We start from the raw sequence: 20,583 nt of genomic DNA, 5'->3' as shown, positions 1-20,583 counted from the left end.
AATTTAAAATAGATAGAACAGGGGCATACACCAAAAACAGGCAGGCGTACACCTGTCGCTGCCACCCTGTCACAGTATATGTACTGTGACGGGTTGGCAAGAGGTTAATTTAATTACCAATGGTATTTGTATTATGAAGCATGAGGGGTTAATGTATTGCCACTGCTGGTCACTCATCTATTAGTGACTGACCAGTGGCAGGTAATTAACCCCTTTGTGCTGCATTAGTGCAACCAGTATCAGTGTTAATTAACACTGGTTGCACTGATACTGGTTGCACTAATGCAGCACAAAGGGGTTAATTACCTGCCACTGGTCAGTCACTAATAGATGAGTGACCAGCAGTGACAATACATTAACCCCTCATGCTTCATAATACAAATATCATTGGTAAGCTGCCTCAGCTCTCCCCCCCCCCCCCCCCCCGCCTCAGCTACCCCTCCTCGGGTGTCCTTCATTCAAAAGTCCCGCCTCTCAATGACGTCCCTACTACTCTGTGCATTAGTGAATGGACATACCAGGCGGGAGGGAGGGGCAAGCGGCCGCTATAGATATTACTATGTGATCCTTCCCTGTGCATCCCTGTCAGCCTGTCAGTGTCAACTATGTGTGAATGAGAACAGAACTGACCTAACACCGGGCGGGGGGGCGGGGCGAGCGGCCGTTATAGATATGTGATCCATCCCTGTGCATCCCTGTAAGCCTGTCAACTATGTGTGAATGAGAACAGAACTGACCTGACACCGGGCGGGGGGAGCGGCCGCTATTAGCTGTAACTATGTGAGCGCTTCACTTCCTTGTCAGCGGAGATACATGCCTGTCAGGGAAGTGAAACGCTCACATAGTTACAGCTAATAGCGGCCGCTCCCCCCGCCCGGTGTCAGGTCAGTTCTGTTCTGTTCTCATTCACACATAGTTGACAGGCTTACAGGGATGCACAGGGATGGATCACATAGTAATATCTATAGCGGCCGCTCGCCCCGCTCCCTCCCGCCTGGTATGTCCATTCACTAATGCACAGAGTAGTAGGGACGTCATTGAGAGGCGGACGGCCGGCCAGAGGCGGGACTTTTAAAGCCTGCCCTGCGCTGCGCCGCGCCCTCCTCCTTCTCCACGGCGGCCATTATTTTCGGCAATGTTAACCCATTATCGGCCGAAATGAGGCTCATTTTCGGCCGATAATTTCGGTGCATCCCTAGAGAGGAGACAATAAGAAAAAAAAGTCTCTCAAAATGAGACAAAGTGGATATATTTGTTAGAATCCCTCCAGCCAAAAGGTCTTAACCTGGATATAGATTTAAATTGTTTAATTTCCAATTTTTAGTGAATTTTATGACCCAAATTGATCTTCCTGGATTTTGGACTTATTTGTTTTAAACCTATTGAAGCTTGCAGTATATATTTACATGACTCAAGTTAATGCACGTGATTACCCGTCCTATGGGATCTTTTACTTTTTTCACTAGTATCCTAGCTGTGAGCATACATCACTAGGAGTTGCGTTTCCTCTTTTCTCCCACACATCCCCTTTCATTTTTCAAAGTTTTTATTGGTATACACACCCTCACTTTGAAGAGTTTTGTCCACCATTCACATTACCCAAAGTCTCCACTCTATCCACAATCCACACCTATTTTGTGAGGAAGTGTATAATAACACCCCTGTAGGTTTTTCTTTCTTGTTCTCCCACTGAAGGATAGATCAATAACATTTTTATTTTAATTTATCCTAATTCAAATTCTCATTTCTTCATGTTTGTTCTGTATGGCCAAATCGGCCACGACGTAGCACTTTGCACCTTTTTTATATATAAGATTTCAGTACTCCTCCGCCTATTGAATTTCCTTCTCTCTCTCTTTCTATATATATATATATATATATATATATATATATAATATTATTATTTTTTTATCCCATGTTATTTAATATAGTTTCCTATTTTTTAGATATTAATTACATATTTATGAAACACAGACCTTTGTTGCTCTCTGACCTATATTGGGCTAGAATAATTTTTCTAGGTGGGAATTTAGAATGTACCGAACTAATTAATTTAAAAATATATATTTTTTATTTTAAATAAATTTTTATTTATATATGCCTTTTGATCTTTGTCTATATATGCTTTTTTATGGTCTACATATGTATTTATGGAATTATTTGTTGATTTTAACATGCACTTATGAGTTTTTTATGGTAATGAGCCAATATCTAAATGTGGCCTAATGTACCATTACTGGTTAACAAACAAACTGCTTTCTAATTTGCATCAACCCCCAATTAATTTATATACACTTTTTTATTAATTAAATGGCCCTCTGTGTATTGACCAGGGCGACATTGAAATACGAGAATACCCATTTTCTGCCCAGCAGCCGATTACCTCACTGGTGGCCGCACTGGGTTCTGTTTATTTAGGTCTTTCTGTTTTACTTGGCAACTAATTACCTCTCATTTAGCATTATGTGGAATTGGGTGCTTTTAATGTTCAGAGTTTTTGTTTTTTTCTTCCGGCTGTTCTACCCAGTAACACAACATGTCACACAAATTGGCTGCGGCTTCTATTTTTGATTCGCCGGCCCTAGGTTGCTTGGTAACATAATGGTATTTATAGGCGGTACCTGGCGTAGTGACGCCACTCCTGATGACGTCTGTATGACGAAACGCATAGATCGTCATTACCGCACTTCCGAATCGTGTGAACGCATAGCGTTCCGGAATAGACTGATCGCGGCAGACATCCCCGCTTAAGCTGTTTTTACAAAGCCTTAATTTTACACTGTATATGTGAGTACATTCTTAAACTTTATCATTTTTAAAACTGTACCACACTATACGAGTCTTTTTCCTCATATGTACACCCTGACCATACCTGACCACTGAGAGCATCCACCATAAGACCCCCAGGGATATTTCCAGCTAACCAAGGGTGATAGGATATCCATTGACACCTTAACTAGATGATTCCAATGAAGACATTTTGAGGGATATAGGAGCCACATCTAACGTGGAACATAAGCTTACTACCCCTGCAGGGGTACCCCCTTCTGGTAAGTGCCGTCCTGGGAGTGAGGGGAGCATCTTGACCCATCACACCAGCCACACTTGAAGAGTCACTGAGATCACACCAGTCACCCATACGTGAAGTTGCACCGAGTACAAATCTACACTGGAGCACCATTTGTTATGCGATTTGGACTTCTATACCATCATCAAAGTTGCACTGATTTAAAATCCTGCACTCAAGCACTTTTTGTGCGATTGGGACGATTGTTATAGTATATTCTTTGGATTATTGCACCTCACTCGAATAGGGATTGACACTATATCGTAATTTCTCTCCTCCCCTTCCAGGACGGCACAACAGTGAGAGATGACAGGCTCCTCCCTACCGGAAACACAATCAATTAAGAATAGTTAAAAGGCCCCACCTTTCCCTCTGGCCCTCAGTTTAGATTGTGTTTCTTCCTACAAGAGAAACGTCGATTAAGATCTTACCTGCAGACTCCTTGAGTTGAAAGGTACCCTGTGAGCCAGGTTCAGCGGAAGGCCACGGGTTCCCTTTGGGGGACCTTATGAGCGGAGTAGTTCCTGCACTCCCACCCGGGGAACTCACAGGACGCCCACAGAACAAGCCCTCGGTCACCTGTGATTGTGTTTCCAGGTCTTGTTTCCGGCGCCAGCAGCTCTCCTCCACGTAAGATTTGAATTTCCCTGGAGCGTATCTTTTGTTCAAGGAGTTTGACATCTGACTCCACCGCTGCGGTCTCCTCTGCTGCCTTGGGATCTGAACTTGGTGCTTTCAGTTTTCCAGAAGCCTCCCTTTGAAAATATTCGGGAGATTTACCTGCTTACACTGTCTCAGAAGGTGGCTTTTTTTGGTTGCTATCACTTTTGCTCGCAGGGTGTCGGAACTGGTGGCGTTATCTTGCCGTCCTACTCCTTACTTGGTGGTTCACAAAGATAGGGTGGTTCTTCGCCCATGTCCGTTGTTCCTTCCTAAAGTAGTCTCTGATTTTTATTTGAAGGAAGACATAGTGTTGCCTTTCCTGTGGCCCATACATTCTAAGGAAGTTACGTTACATGCCCTGGACGTCGTTCGGGTGATTCAGGTGTATCTTGCAGCTACAAAGTCTTTTCGAAGGTCAGACTCACTGTTTGTGCTCAGGGGTGGGCCAAGAAAAGGGCTGTCCGCTTCTTCTGTGACCATTTCAAGATGGATCAGACAGACGGTAACTCAGGCCTATTTAATCAAGGGTCAGGTTCCTCCTTTGCCTGTCACGGCGCACTCTGCTCGGGTGCTTAGTGCCTCCTGGGCCTTCCGTCATCAGGTGTTAGTGGCACAGGTTTTTTTTTGTTTTGTTTTTTTGAGCTCCTGTTTCCTGGTTGGCTATTGTTTAGCCTTGGGTTTTTTTTGTTGTCCCACCCCTCATGTTTGGCACTGCTTTGGGATGTCCAAATGGTTCAAGAATCCTGATAAGCTGTGTCTGTCAATGAACAAAAGAGAAAATGGGATTTGTGACTTGCCCTAAAATCCATTTCTTTGCATTCATTGACGGGCACCGCACCCACCCCTCTGTGGAGTTGTGATACTTCTGGCATGACTTGTTACAAAACTGAGGACCTATAGCAGAAAGGGGGAGTATACCACCAGGGACTGCCCATAGGCATAGTCAAGCTCTTTTTTCTGCCTAGTGTCATGTAGGGGGCAGTATAACCCAGTGATTCAAGAATCCCGAAGAGTTATGTCTGTCAATGAACGCAGAGAAATGTTTTTTATGGTAAGTAAAAAAAATAAATTTTTAATGGTTCCCTGGACAAAAACGAGCACTGCAAGAGTTTAGCATTAAAGTATAACTAAAGGCAAAACTTTTTTTTTTTTAAGATTAGAATACCTGTCAGGTTTTTATAGCTGTTGTGCCCCTATTAGGGAGAGTCCCCCTCTCTATGTGTCCTATTTACCATTATCCTTGAAAGTGAAATTAAAAGAAAAGGCCAAACTTTGGGTTGTCCCCAGAAAAGTAATAAAGGGGAAATCTTCCAATGGGAACCTGATTCTGATGACCTGGGAGTCCCCAAGATATTCCTTTTAAATTTGCAGGGATTTCTTCTCACTTCCTGTTTGACTGTGAGACAGGAAGTGAAGGGAAATCTCCACAATTGAACACAATTCGCAGAAAAAAAAAAAAAATCTGACAGGGGTTATAACTCTCCCGTACTCTATCCAAAATGGAAAAATAAATTTCTCTTACGTCCTCCGACAGTCGCCGCCTCTTCATATTCGTCACATATGGGGGTATTAGACTTTGCTCCGAAGGAGTAGCTAGGCAACAGAATATGTTAACAATAAAGCTTTAACATATCCCACCCTCAAGGGGTGGTCCCCTCAGTCAATACCCTCCTACTTCCTGCAACCATATCTCAGTTTTTCTAGCTTGTCAGGAGTGGCTGGCTCTCTCTGTGCTGGGACTTTTTGTCCCAGACTCTTTCTTCTTTTTAATATTTTGTTTGAGTTTTTTCTCTACCTTTTACTTAGCTGTTATTTTTGTCAGCATTAGTTAGTTCTTCGGACGAAGAGGATCATGCGGACTGGGTCTCGGGCTGATCCCCCTGATCGCAAATCGTGGGTCAGTGGCTTCCCAGTCTGCCATCGAGCGTTCAGCCAGGTAACGCTCCTGGCACAGTGAACGACCCATCCCTGTTCGGTGCAGGGATGATTGGTGAGGTGGCTACCTCACCGGACGCTGTGCGGTTTCTTAACCGCCATTTTGTGCGTCTTGAATTGCGACTCTCCCTGCCTCATGTGCAGCGGCTTGTTCGCCTGTGCGGGTTCCCCACGCCATGTGAGGTAAGTGTATCTATGTGGGGACCTGTCTGTCTGGGGGGGGTCTCAGTCTGGGACTGTGTAACCTGCCTTTAATCACACTGCTTGTCTCCCTATCTCTCGGCTGCATGCTGTGGGCTGCAAGGGGGGGGGGGGAGCTGTATGACACTGAGTGTGTCAGGCTGGGCAGTGTGAGGAGCTGTGTGCTGTGGGGCATGTTTTTAATGGCATGTTGGGGCATATATAGCGATCGCTGCGGCGATCTAACATGTATCCTTATAATGGGATAAAATTGTGTGTGTTTTTATGCACTGTGGAGCGGCGATTTCGGCGCCAAACGACGCCATTTTACCGGCGCCCGCTCCGGCCGCATGGTTTACATGCTCGGCGGCCATTTTCTTGTAGCCTCCATAGGCTTACATAGAGCGCCCTGGCAGCATCGCTTCCTCTCTCCTGGAAGCACCGATCGAGGCAGCAGCAGCAGCGGAGTCTCCTCAGGTTTTATCCTTCTATTCCTGTGTTCCATTGCCTGTATTCAGTCTGTATATTCCCTGTGGGGGTCTCATTGTGCCTGAGTGTGGTGCGGTGGGCTGCGCTTGCCGCGCTTGCTGAAAGGGGGCAGTTAACCCTTGGTTGTCTGGCATACAGGGGCAATGGATTCTCGGGAGGGCAAGTTTCCCACAGTATTGGTGGAAAGCCAGGGGACCGCTGTTTCCCCCCCAGGGGGGGATTTAGCCACTATTGTGGCTGGCCTTGCTGCACAGGTGCAAATGCTGGTGGCTGCTCAATCTACAAAACGGCCCAGAGTTGCTCTGTCCTCTGATTCTGAGGGTGAAGGTGATGGGGCTGTTCTGGCAGGGACCCCCCTATCGGGGTCCCGCTCCTCTCTTGATCTAGTGGGGTCTGAGGTAGAGGCTGAAGTTGAGGGGGTTGATAATTCTCCCCCTGGCTCGCCTGAAGAGCTTGCAATCATGGATGAGTTGATTGCTTCCATTAAGCAGACGCTACGTTTGCAGGACGAGGTGTGTCCCCCAGCTGCCTTGGCGGCTTATGGGACGCAGAGAAAACGCAGGACGCCGCAGGTTTTTCCCTGCAATGCTGATTTTCAGCGCGCTGTTAAGGACCAATGGCGCGATTTGCGCAAGCCTTTTGCGGTACCAAGTAAATTTAAGCTGCGTTATCCTTTCTCACCTGCCACTGATGAACGGTGGTGTGTGCCTCCGCCGGTGGATCATGCTATTGCGGTTTTGAACAAAGCCACTGCGATCCCTGCAGAGGGATCTCCTGTTTTCCGTGATGCCACGGATAGGAGACTGGAGTCTCTTGCCCGTCATACTTATTCTGTTACGGGTTCTATGCTTAAGGCTCTGTTTGCTTCTCTCATGGCGGCCCAGGCGATCGCAAGTTGGACGCAGATGCTTAGGCGCGTCCTAGTGGCCGATTCGGCCTCGGCGGCGACCCTGGATATGGTGGATCAGATCCACCAGGGTGTCATGTATCTGTGTGATGCGGACCTGGACCTGATTCCGTTGGCTGCGCGTGTGCACAGCGTGGCGGTGTTGTCTCGCCGCCTGGTTTGGTTGAAATGTTGGTCGGTGGACCAATCTTCACGTAAGACCTTAGCCAATCTGCCTTATGATGGGTCTCGCCTTTTTGGGGAGTCCCTGGATGTGTTGATTAAGGGGATTACCGGGGGTAAGAGCACTCTCTTGCCCCATTTCCCCAAGGCTAAGGGGGCTTCTGGGAAGAAGCATGCTCATTTTCGGCCCCCTCAGGGGTCCTTTCGTGCCTTTCGGCCGCACTACAAGGGCAAACCGTTCAAGGGCCAAGGCTCTCAGAAGAAGCCCTGGTCTGGGAAACAGAAGTCCGGCCAATCCGGACCTGCGGCCCATAACAGTTCGGCCTGAAGGGGCGCCCTCACCCAGTTTTGGGGTGGGGGGACGCTTGCTCGGTTTTCTTCAGCCCTGGTTGGCCCGTGTACGGGACAGATGGGTTCTGGAAATCGTTCGATCTGGTTACAAGATCGAGTTTCTCTCTCGGCCGGAGAGCAGATTTTTTCCCTCAAATCTACAACTGTCTCCAGAGCGCCTGCGGGATCTGCACCTGGCGGTGCGGGACCTGAGGGCTCAGGGAGTGGTGGTTCCGGTGCCTCATCGGGACAGATTTCGGGGGTTTTATTCCAATCTGTTCACCGTACCCAGGAAGGAGGGCAAGGTTCGTCCGATTCTGGACTTGAAAGCTCTGAACCGCTCTGTGCGGGTTCGCAAGTTCCGCATGGAATCCCTGCGCTCGGTGGTGGCTGCCCTGGTTCCGGGGGAATTCATGGCCTCCATCGATTTGAAGGATGCGTACCTTCACATCCCCATATTCGAGGGTCATCAGAGATACCTTCGATTTGCCATTGCGGAGGATCACTACCAGTTCGTGGCGTTGCCCTTTGGGCTCGCCTCGGCTCCGCGGGTCTTCACCAAGGTGCTTGCACCGGTTCTGGCATTATTGAGGGCCCAGGGCATTTCTGTCCTGGGGTATCTGGACGACATTCTGATTCGGTCTGCGACCAGTCAGGGTCTGGAGAAGGACCTGTCTGTCACAATGCAAACTCTGCAGGAGTTCGGTTGGACGATAAATGTTCCAAAGTCGACACTGAGTCCGTCGGTTCGTCTTCCCTATCTGGGAATGATACTGGACTCGGTGCAGGCGAAGGTCTTCCTGCCGGAAGACAAACTCAGAACTCTTCAGGAGGAAGTCAGGTCCCTCAGGGACGTTCCACACTCGTCTCTGCGGACGTGTATGAGGTGTCTGGGGTTGATGGTCTCGGCCTTCGAGGCGATTCCTTTCGCGCAGTTTCACACGCGGGGTCTCCAGGCGGAGATCCTGTCCAAGTGGGACGGGCGACCTCAATCTCTGGATCTTCTGATCTCGTTGAGTCATCGCACCAGGGAAAACCTTCTGTGGTGGCTCCAGTCCCCGTTGGTGTCCGGGGGCAAGTCGTTTCGTCCGATCTCGTGGACGATAATCACCACGGATGCCAGCCTGTCGTGCTGGGGTGGTGTTCTGGGCGTTCTGTCCGCCCAGGGGACCTGGTCGGAGGGGGAGTCTTCCCTCCCGATCAACATTCTGGAATTGCGTGCGATAAGGCTCTGTCTTCATCGCTGGACGGACCGGCTGCAGGGCTGCCCGGTTCGGGTGCAGACGGACAATGCCACGGCGGTGGCCTACATCAACCACCAAGGGGGCACCAGGAGTGCCCGAGCGGCTCGGGAAGTAGCCGATATTCTGTCTTGGGCCGAGACTCATGTCCCGGCGATAACGGCGGTTCACATTCCGGGAGTGGAGAACTGGCAGGCGGACTATCTGAGTCGCCAGACCCTGGATCAGGGGGAATGGTCTCTCCATCCGGCTGTCTTCCAGATGTTGTGCGCGAAGTGGGGTCTTCCAGATGTGGACCTGTTCGCGTCTCGCCTCAACTACAAGGTGAAGAGGTTCGTGGCAAGGACGCGCGACCCTCGGGCAGACGCGTCGGACGCGTTAGTGGCCCCGTGGCATCAGTACAGGCTGATATACGCGTTTCCACCGATTCAGTTGCTGTCCAGGTTCCTTCGCAGGTTACACTCGGAACGCAGCACGGTGATTCTTGTGGCACCGGACTGGCCTCGCCGGTCCTGGTACGCAGACCTCGTGACTCTGGCGGTCGACGCCCCTTGGCGTCTGCCTCTTCGAGACGTTCTACTGTCTCAAGGACCGATTTACCATCCTGCTTTACAGTCGCTGGCTTTGACGGCCTGGCTGTTGAGACCGAGGTCCTGAAGGAGAAGGGTCTCTCTCCGGAGGTCGTTCATACCTTGATCAACGCGAGGAAGTCTTCCTCGGGAAAGGTTTATTACCGTATTTGGAAGGCCTATTTTGCCTGGTGTGAGTCCAGGGGGTTTTCACCCCGCACGTACTCGGTTTCCCGTGTGCTGTCTTTCCTTCAGACGGGTGTCGATCAGCGTTTGGCGCTGGCTACGATAAAGGGTCAGGTGTCTGCGCTGGCCGTTCTGTTTCAACGTCCCGTGGCTTCCAACTCCTTGGTTGGCACTTTTATTCAGGGTGTGCGGCATCGGGTTCCTCCTAGGAAGGATCCTTTGCCCCCTTGGGACTTGAATCTAGTCCTATCTGTGTTACAACGTGCTCCTTTTGAACAGATCAGGGAGATCTCGTTGTCTATGTTGTCCAAAAAGGTCGCCTTTTTGGTGGCGATCACTTCGGCTCGCAGAGTGTCGGAACTGGCGGCTTTGTCCTGCAAGTCTCCGTACCTGGTTGTTCATTTGGATAAGGTGGTCTTGCGACCTAATCCTTCTTTTCTGCCGAAACGAGTTTCGGAATTCCATCTTAACGAGGATATTGTTTTGCCTTCGTTGTGCACGAAGCCTACACATCCAAAGGAGGTGAGATTGCACTCTCTGGATGTTGTTCGGGCGATAAGGGTTTACCTTAAATCGACTGAGTCTTTTCGTAAGACGGACTCCTTATTTGTTCTTCCAGAGGGTCCTCGGAAGGGCATGGCGGCTTCGGCCTCTACCATCGCCAAATGGATCAGGCAGACCATTGAACAGGCCTATGCCTTGCAGGGGAAGGTTCCCCCTATGCCTGTGAAGGCGCACTCTACTAGATCTCTGAGTACGTCTTGGGCCTGCCGTCATGGGGCTTCTGTAGCCCAGGTGTGTAAGGCGGCGACCTGGTCGACCGTGCACACTTTCACAAAATTCTACAAAGTAGATGTTCAGGCGTCGGCGGATGCTTCCTTTGGCCGCAAGGTTCTTAGTGCGGCTGTTCCATAGGGTCCCTTGTTGGGGACTCCTGGCTGTTGGGATAGTTTTTTGTATCCCCTGGTTTTTTGTCTTTTCCTGGGTTGTTGCTCCTGTTGAGCACTTGTTTTTGCTGTTGCCCAGCTGGTTTCCTTCCTTTGGTAAGGTTCCTTTCTTTGATGTGGAGACTGCGTTGCCTTTCGGCGCGGATGCGTTTCCCACCCCTCATGTTTGCACTGCTTTGGGACGTCCCCATATGTGACGAATATGAAGAGGCGGCGACTGTCGGAAGACGTAAGAGAAAACGGAATTTTTGTAAAATCTTACCTGTAAAATTCCTTTCTCTGAGTCCTCCGACAGTCGCCGCCCCCGCCCCTCTTTTGGGGTTTGAATGTATACTCTACTGCTATTCCACTAAAACTGAGATATGGTTGCAGGAAGTAGGAGGGTATTGACTGAGGGGACCACCCCTTGAGGGTGGGATATGTTAAAGCTTTATTGTTAACATATTCTGTTGCCTAGCTACTCCTTCGGAGCAAAGTCTAATACCCCCATATGTGACGAATATGAAGAGGCGGCGACTGTCGGAGGACTCAGAGAAAGGAATTTTACAGGTAAGATTTTACAAAAATTCCGTTTTTGCTTATAGTTCTATGTACCATTGTGATTTTTTTTTTTTCTCACCCACCAAAATGACGCGGTGTTCTTGGGCTTCTGTTCCTCTTCCAGGAGCGGTTGCCTCACCTCTTCAGTTTGATGTTTGTTCGCCTACAGTTGATGGAATGCCATTAGAGGTTTGCTGTATTCTGCTTTGTCTACATTCCATATACAACCTCCAGCCCAGATATAAGTGTTGTGAGAACAAAAGTCCATACCTGGTATGGTAAAGACATTGCTAAAAGGGGAGCTGAGGGGTTGTCTGAGCTGCTGCAGAAAATGCACAATTACCTGCGACATTAACCGTACACTGCATTGGGTGTTCAGAGGATTTTATGCACTGAGATATCGGAGTGGTGTGTCGAGGGAAACCAAAGAAGAGACTGGAAGAAAGGAGCATGTATTGTGGATAACCAGAGGCAGAAGCTTAGGCTGCCATTGCTTAAAGGATAAGTTCACCTTTTGGAACATGTTACACGTTCCAGCTCCTTGTGATCATGAAAAAGCTTAAAGCGCCGCTCAAATCCAAGGCTCTAGTGTCTCCCTGGCGGTACTCTGAAGATGAGTTCACAAATCCAGGAGTGTCAAAGTATCCTGCGTAAGACCACTCAGATAGACCCGGTGCTTGCAAAATGTGTGGCCTCAGCCAGCACTACTCTAAGCCATGTGCTGATGCATTTCACCCTGTCCAGCAAGGCCTGACCAAGCCCCCAGTGGTGGGGAGAAATGCATCAGAGGGATGGCCATAGCAGCACTTGCTGGGCCACACATTTTGCAAGCACTGGGTCGGTCTGAGCAGCGTCTTATGCATGATGTTCCAGCTCCTGCCATCAGTTCCACCAATCTCTTTCAGTGTGACAGCAGGCGGGGCATCTTCTCCCTGCACACTGTCTTTTAGCCACTGTCACTTTTTTTTTAAAAGAGTTGGGTTTTGCCCCAAATGCTTCAATACTTTTTGATTCACTGACCTGGAACAAGTGTGCAAATCAGGTGTTATGGATTTCCCCTAAACAAAGGCGTAACTAGAACGTTCAGGGCCCTGGTGCAAAAAACCATGAAGGACCCCCTGAAATCCTGGCCGGGGCCCTTCCCTTTAAGCCTGGGGCTCTTCCCACTGATCCTGGAGCCCCTTACTCTTTATTACGGTCCCGCAGCGGGACAAGTTCTGCAGTGGGCCCCCTTCCTGCCATCTTGGGGCCTCCCCACGGCGGTGGAATGCCAGGGCCCGGTCACAAGTGTGACCTTTGCGATCCAGGAAGTTCACCCACTGGTGTCAGTAGTGCTTTGTAGGTAAGAAGCACAGAGCACCCCGTGTACATTAGGGGCACTGATTCCCATGAGCCTACAAGCTGTGTTCCTCTTGGCTAGTGCAGTCTTGGACTGATCACCTTTGTGTGTCAGTCATAGATTCACCTTATTTCCAGTCTAAGAATGTTTTCTTTCATTCATTTGGAAGTTCTTATTTATGAACATGTTTTATTTTTGTCATTAAAGTTTTTAACAAAATAAATTGTAAAAATAAATGTCCTAATTTATTAAAGTATGTCCTTCCTATACAATTTCAGCAAATGTTGACTTGCAAGGGAGGACAGTGAGATAACCAAGTTATATACATAGTATTTATTATATATCTTGTTCAGGTGACATATTCCATGTGTCCAAGGCAAGCAATGGCAAGAGGAATGCAGAGGCGGACAGGTCCCCTCCCTCTGTAGTCCTCTTGCCATTTCTTGTCTTGGGAAGGGGGTCACGGCTAAAACACGCAGCAGTTATGAATCTGCCGTCTCCTTCATAGCTGTTGTCAGATTGACACAGCAAGAGTGGTGGGGGCTTCATAAAAAAAGCAGTTAAAAACGTGGGATAAAGTACTACACGCACTTCCTCCCATAGGGGGCAGAACTGGCAATTAAAAATTATAATGATAGATCCTCTTTAAACTAAAGCCTAATTCCAGCTTTCTGTCACTTTAAAATAGTGTGTTTGGAACAAGCCATTCCATACAAACTTTTATCTTCACTAGCCGATGTGCCCGCTATGAGCACTGTATGTAGCCTCAGTATACAACACTGTGTTCAGCCATTCAGAGGGGGCTTTGTATTTTATGAATGACTACAAGGCTTCCTCTGATTGGATGAGGTGGAGATCATAATGTCATCCACCTGCCTCTCCACCTCAGTGATTCAAAGAAGGCCTTGTATTTATTGTAATGTTCAGCCCGACTTAATTTTGCTGTAGGAACGAGGCGGGAAGTCCCCATACTGCTGCCAGAACAAATCGCTGTATACTGCGTGTAGCTGATGCTATATACAGTTTATACATCTCTGACAAGGGGCACATCCATTAGTGATGGAAATAGTTTATTTGAACCAGCTTGGTCCAAACAAACTATTTTAAAATGACAGAAAACTGAATTTAGGCTTTAAAGTGATTCAAATTTTTTTCTTTAAATAATAAACATAATATACCTACACAGAGCACCTCCTGCCTTTCAAGAACCCCCCAGCAAGCCGCTTGCTTAGGGGTACTCATGCTGGCTCGCTCCAGAGCTCTGCTGCCTGTGTCCATAGACAAAGACAGTGGGGGGCTTTGTCCTGCCCCCTGGTCATTAAATTTGATTGACAGCAGCAGGAGCCAATGTCTCCCACTGCTATCAATCTGCCCTGTGAGGAGGGGGATAGCGGGGAGAGACGCTGCTCTTGTGCAGAGCACTGGTTTGAGATCGGGCTTGGGTAAGTATAAGGGTGGGGGAGGGGGGAATCCTGGACACAGAAGGTTTTTTTCCTTAATGCAGAGAATGCATTAAACTAAAAAAAAAAAAAAACCTTAAAGGAGCTGTAAAGTCAGAAGGTTTTTTTTATCTTATTGCATTCTTTGCAAGCTGCTTACTGTGGGGGCACTTGACAGGAGGGAGGGCCCAGGAGCAGCGAAGAGGGACCCGAGCAGAGGAGGATTTGGGCTGCTCTGTGCAAAACCAACTGCATAGAGGAGGTAAGTATAACATGTTTGTTATTTAACCACTTCTGGACCGGAAAGGTTTTCCCCCTTAATGACCAGGCCATTTTTTGCGATTCGGCACTGCGTTAATTTAACAGAAAATTGCACTGTCATGTGATGCTGTACCCAAATAAAATTGATGTCCTTTTTTTCCCCACAAATAGAGCTTTCTTTTGGTGGTATTTGATCACCTGTGCATTTTTTTTTTTTTTTGGAAATTCAGAGATGAGCGTTTTACAAGCTGAAAAACGCTCAAGTGTGAACAGGGCCTGAGTGCTGCATATCAGTGCTGCATATCTGTGCCGCCTATCAGTGCTGCACATCAGTGCTTCCTCATCAGTACCACCTCATCAGTGCTGCAATATTAGTGCCACCTCCTCAGTGCCCATCAGTGCAGCCTCATCAGTGCCCGTCAGTGAAGGAGAAAGCATACTTCTTTACAACATTTTATAACGGAATCGAAGAAAAACGTATTTTAAAAAAAAAAAAAAAAAAATCGGTCTTTTTTTTTTTTTTGTACAGTGACCCTGAGAATCCAAAACAAGGAGTTTGAGACGATCTGGGAATATATTGTCATTTTTTTTTTTTTATCCTAGTAATGGCGGCAATCAACGATTTATAGCGGGACTGTGATAGTATGGCGGGCAATCTGAAAATAACTGACACTTTGTGGGAACCAGTGACACTAAGGTTTGGCTCACACTGTCACGACTTTGGATTCGACTTGTGAGACCCCCAAGCCACATGACATGTGGAATTCCATGTTAGTAATTGTACATGAATACAGCAGATATTTTGTACTACAACTAAAGATGGACACACACTAGAAGATACAAGGTGAAGCTCTATCATGCAAAGAAGTCATATATGAACATGATCCAGAAACGCCTCCATCTTCTCTGAGCTAAAGCTAAAATGGTCTGTTGCAAAGTGAAAAACTGTTTTATTGTCAGATGAATCAAAATTTGACATTCTTTTTGGCATGGGCGCCGCGTCCTCAGGACTGAAGAATAGAGAGACCTTCTGGCTTGTTATCAGCTCTCTGATGGTATGGGGGGGGGGGGGGGGGGGGGCGGCGGTTAGTGTGTATGGAATGGGTAGCTTGTACATCTGGAAAGGAACCATCAATGCTGATAGATCCAGGCTTTACAGCAGCATATACTCCCATCCAGACGGCGTCTTTTTCAGGGAAGAAAGTAAATCCCTGAACTGAGATTTATATAACGCTTGCTATTAATAACAGTATCAAAGTGATATAGTGTATAGCAAATGGATGTTTGTTGTGGGATAAACAATAAGTAGAATAAATTACTGAAATAAATATGCACAAATATTATACACTGTAGTACATATTAGATATTAAAAATTAAATAAAGTGCATGGTGATATCAAGAGATGTAAAAATAAATAAAATAAAAAAGTGCCACAAAATGTCCAAAACCAAAGTTCAATAGTGACTTCAGTGCCAAAAAATATAATATATTTAAAGTGCTGGTGCAGGGTGCGAATCTTCCAATAATCCAACTGCTGGTACTTGGGCATGATAAGTGGGATTATACGGGGTGTACACTCACCAGATGTGATGGGTCTTAATTACCATATAGTAAAAAGACCTTCAGAGCTTTCTGGCCTCATCGACCTGAAGGGGGTATCTGCTGGGCCTTGTAGTTCCTCCGTGATCCGGGATCCTTTTCCTGGATAGCAATCCTCAGGGTCCGTTTAGGTGGAAATAAAATTGCTCCAAATTGTGCAGTACCATTAATGCCAGAACTGCCAGAATGGGGCTCCAACCATAGAGCTCATGTAGAGGCTGCACAGGAAGGACTTCCACCCAGGAGAGGCTAAACCTGGCTGGGGTGACAACCGGCAATATTAATGGTACAGCAATGCCCATCAGGGATGCCTGTCAGTGCCACCTCATCGGTGCCCATCATTGCTGCATATCAGTGCCACCTATCAGGCTCCATTTACACCTGAGCGTATCATTTTCATTTCAAGCTCATGTACTTTTCTGAGCCTCGGGGGTTTTGCTTCAAGCAACAAAACGCTCAAATGTGAACAGGAGCCATTGAAATGAATGGGATTTTGCTTGTTGGGCGTTTTGGAAATTCAGAGATGAGCGTTTTACAAGCTGAAAAACGCTCAAGTGTGAACAGGGCCTGAGTGCTGCATATCTGTGCCGCCTATCAGTGCTGCACATCAGTGCTTCCTCATCAGTACCACCTCATCAGTGCTGCAATATTAGTGCCACCTCCTCAGTGCCCATCAGTGCAGCCTCATCAGTGCCCGTCAGTGAAGGAGAAAACATACTTCTTTACAACATTTTATAACGGAATCGAAGAAAAACGTATTTAAAAAAAAAAAAAAAAAAAAAAAAATCGGTCTTTTTTTTTATTTGTACAGTGACCCTGAGAATCCAAAACAAGGAGTTTGAGACGATCTGGGAATATATTGTCATTTTTTTTTTATCCTAGTAATGGCGGCAACATTACATGATACATGTATAGCTACTGTGCCATGCACTGATTCAGTTGGAGGGCTTTTTGATCGCTTTAGTCCTTTCTTACCACAACCTGTAGGGCTACTGTATACAGTCTTGTTGGATCCCAGGCCATACTCCATTGAAGCCATGGTTTCCATTTACTACCCTGATGGCCAAACAGCTTGCAATAGCTTTTTGGCTAGAATCTTGGGTTTGGGAACCCCACAGTGTGAAAAGGCACATGGCCACGTTACTTGCTTTTTTTCTGCACAGCCCTTCTATGAGCTAGACCTTTTGACTAAACCGGGGCCATTTTTGCTACCCGGTTGCAAGCCTAGCCAGTGCAATTGTACCCACACTATTTATTTTGTTTATTTTTCTCCACTATTTTGTCACTTTGCACTATTGTCTATGTTTCTCTCATTTGGATGAAGGGTGTGGGTCCTTGGTCCTACCCTAAAGTCTAGGTGGGGGATGTGTGGCCATTAGGTTACTTCCTCCCCTGAACTTGGGGGCCTCTCTTTGGGAGAGCACCTTACATAGCACTCGGTGGTCGGCTTTGACTGACCATGAGGAGATTGGTCCACCAGGCCTTTCAGACAATGTTCAAGTCCTGCCCCTGTCAGGAGCCTTGCTCCTTGGGGGGGGGGGGGGGTAGAAAAGGTCCCCCTCCTTCAGGAGGTGGATGAGAGATATACCTTTAAGTGCACTTTTGTCTACACTTAGGTCTTTTTGATTTTTTTAACCACTTGCCGACCGCCCGCTGGCTTTTTACTGCGGCAGGGCAGCTCAGCTGCGTTCAGCCACATAGTGCTAGACACAGCGGGGGGCGGGCTGTGGGAGGAGAGGAAACGGAGAGAAGACCCACCTGCTAATGTACACAAAGCAGGCGGATCTTCTCACTGACAGGCAGGGAGAGATCATAGTTGAAACCTGCGATCTCTGTGCCTGTCACACACACACACGTCAGTAAGCATTAGGCATACATTTAACCCCTTGATCACCCCCAGTATTAACCCCTTCCCTGCCAGAGTCATTATTACAGTACCAGTGCATATTTTTAGCAGTGATTACTGTAGTAATGTCACTGGTTCCCCCAAAAGCGTCAAAAATATCAGTTAGGGGTCCGATCTGTCCGTAAAAAAAATAAAAAAATCAAAAAATCGCAGATCGCCGCCATTACTAGTAGGAAAAAAAAAAAAAAAACACAATAAAAATGACATAAATCTTTCCCGTAGTTAGTAGACGCAATAACTTTTGTGCAAACCGAACCAAAATATGCTTATTGCGATTTTTCTTACCAAAAATATGTAGCAGAAAACAAATTGGCCTAAAATGTTAAAAAATTTTGATTTTTAAATCTTTTTTTTTTTTGAGAATGTCATATAGCAGAAGGTGAAAAATATATATATTTTTTTTCAAAATTGTCGCTCTTTTTTTGTTTATAGCGCAAAAAAAAAAAAAAAAAAATTGCACAGGTGATCAAATACCACCAAAAGAAAGCTCTATTTGTGGGAAAAAAGGACATCAATTTTATTTGAGTACAGCGTCGCATGACTGCTCAATTGTCCGTTAAATTAACGCAGTGCCGAATCGCAAAATAGGGCCTGGTCAGGAAGGGGGCAAATCCTTCCGGGGCTGAAGTGGTTAAATCTGTTCTTATCTTATGTCCAGTAGGGGTGTTCTGCCATCAAGCAAGTTGGCTGGCTATACAATATCCCTGCTGGTATGATGAGGGCCCTAAAGGGATCTTTTCCAAGAGAAACAAGCCAAATCAACTGCCCACTGGGTAATGTGGGGGTTGGGAGTGTTTCCCTAGTGGTCTTTAGGTTCATTCCTCCCTAGCCTTGGGGGTTCTCTCTTCAGGAGGGCCCCCACCCACAACTCATTGGTTGGCTTTGGCTGATTAGGAGGACAGAAGTCTGCTGGGCCTTTTGGCTAGGTGGACCTGAGTGTTCCTTACCCCTGACAGGAGTTTTGCACTCCAGGGGGCTAGGGAATGGGCCTTCCTCTTTGGGTGGGCACCATTTGACCCACCTTAGTGCACTATTTGTGTGTGTGTGTGTGTGTGTGTGTGTGTGTGTGTGTGTGTGTGTGTGTGTGTGTGTGTGTGTGTGTGTGTGTGCTCACATGCAGTTTTTGGTTCACTTTGGTGTTTTGTTTTTGTGCACCACGGACTCAGAAAATAAAATAAAAAAATCTGTATGCAGTTTGGAATGAATAATTTTATTTTTTTTAAAAAACAGCATAGTGAATTATTAAAAATGTTATTTTAAAAACAGCAGTGTAACATAAATTCTTCTCCTCCTCCTCCCAGGGCTCTGTTTTCTAGAAGATGGTCAGACACTACAAAAAACCTGTACCATATACCTGGAATTGCCCCGGACATGATGAGGTTGATGCTTCAATACGCCTACACCAATAACGTATCCCTCAACTCCGAGAATGTGGAAGAACTGTTTATTGCTGCAGACCAATTCAACATCCTGGGTCTACTAGAGCGATGCTCGGATTTCCTCATTGGCCAGCTATGTCCCGAGAACTGCGTTGGCATTGGCAGATTCTCCAGCCATTTTCACTGCCCTAAGCTGCACCAGAACACCACTGAGTACATTCTTCAGCACTTTCAGGAGATAGCATCGACCTCGGAGGAGCTTCTGGATCTACCCGCTACAGAGTTTGAGGATCTTATAAAGAAAGACAATCTTATTGTTCAAAGAGAGGAAGTCATATTTGAAATCATCATCAAATGGATCGAGCACAACCCTACTGATCGCAGGCAATATATCACCACCCTACTGCCTAAGGTAAGGTGGAAGACTCCATTTACTCATTGGGGTTGATTTATGTAAACTGGAGAATGCAAAATCTGGTGCCACTGTGCATGGTATCCAATCAGCTTCTAACTTCAGCTTGTTCAGTTAGGCTCCATTCACACGTGAGCGTATCATTTTCAGGCATTTTTTGGGGCGTTTTAGGCATTTTGAGGCAGGCATTGACATCTAACAAAAACACTTGTAATCTGCCAATAAAGAAGCTCATGTATTCCTTTGAGCTTCAGGTGACAAAACGCTCCCTATGTGAACGGGAGCCATTGAAATTAATGGGATTTTGCTTGTAGGGCATTTTGAGACTTCAGAGATGAGCGTTTCATGAGCTGAAAAATGCTCAGGTGTGAACAGAGCCTTAAGCTTTGAAAAAAAAAAAAATCCTGGAAGCTGATTCTATGCAGAGCTGCACCAGATTTTGCCCTCTCCAGTTTTAGCAAGTCAATCCCATTGAAAGTTAAAAAAAAAAATCCATATTTTTTGCACGCCTTTGTAGGTGCATTCTTACACAGTGCAATCAACATCTGTTAAATGTCTTTATAAAACAAATAGTGAAGGTTTTCAACCCCTTACTGTCCGTAGATTGTACAAATGTACACAAAATGTTATAGGTAATCTTAAAGCGGAACTCCACCCTAAAAGGAGAAGTTCTGCGTTAGGTCCTCCTCCCCTGCCACATTTGAGGTGTGGTCTATCTGTGCTATACATTTGTTGTTCTTCCCACATATTCATAAATACATTTGCGACACTGGGGGTATATCTAGCCCCCATTACCACCCCCTTGGCCTGTGCATAGAAGGTTTTGTCATATCAAAAGTAATTGCTCTCCATCGCGAATTTCAATCCCTCCAATATGAACTCGATCTGTGTGCGTTTTAAGTTGTTATCCTCATACAGAGCTTTTTTGACTCCATCCTTCTGCTTGATGCTCGTGTATAATGAATTCGCATCCACAGTCACCAATATACATGAGTCATCTATCCGTAGATCCTTGATTTCCCTAATGAGTTG

Source organism: Pelophylax lessonae, assembly GCF_965119305.1.
Source record: "Pelophylax lessonae genome assembly, chromosome: 8".
In the NCBI taxonomy this organism is placed as follows: domain Eukaryota; kingdom Metazoa; phylum Chordata; class Amphibia; order Anura; family Ranidae; genus Pelophylax; species Pelophylax lessonae.
This window is presented reverse-complemented; position numbering follows the sequence as displayed.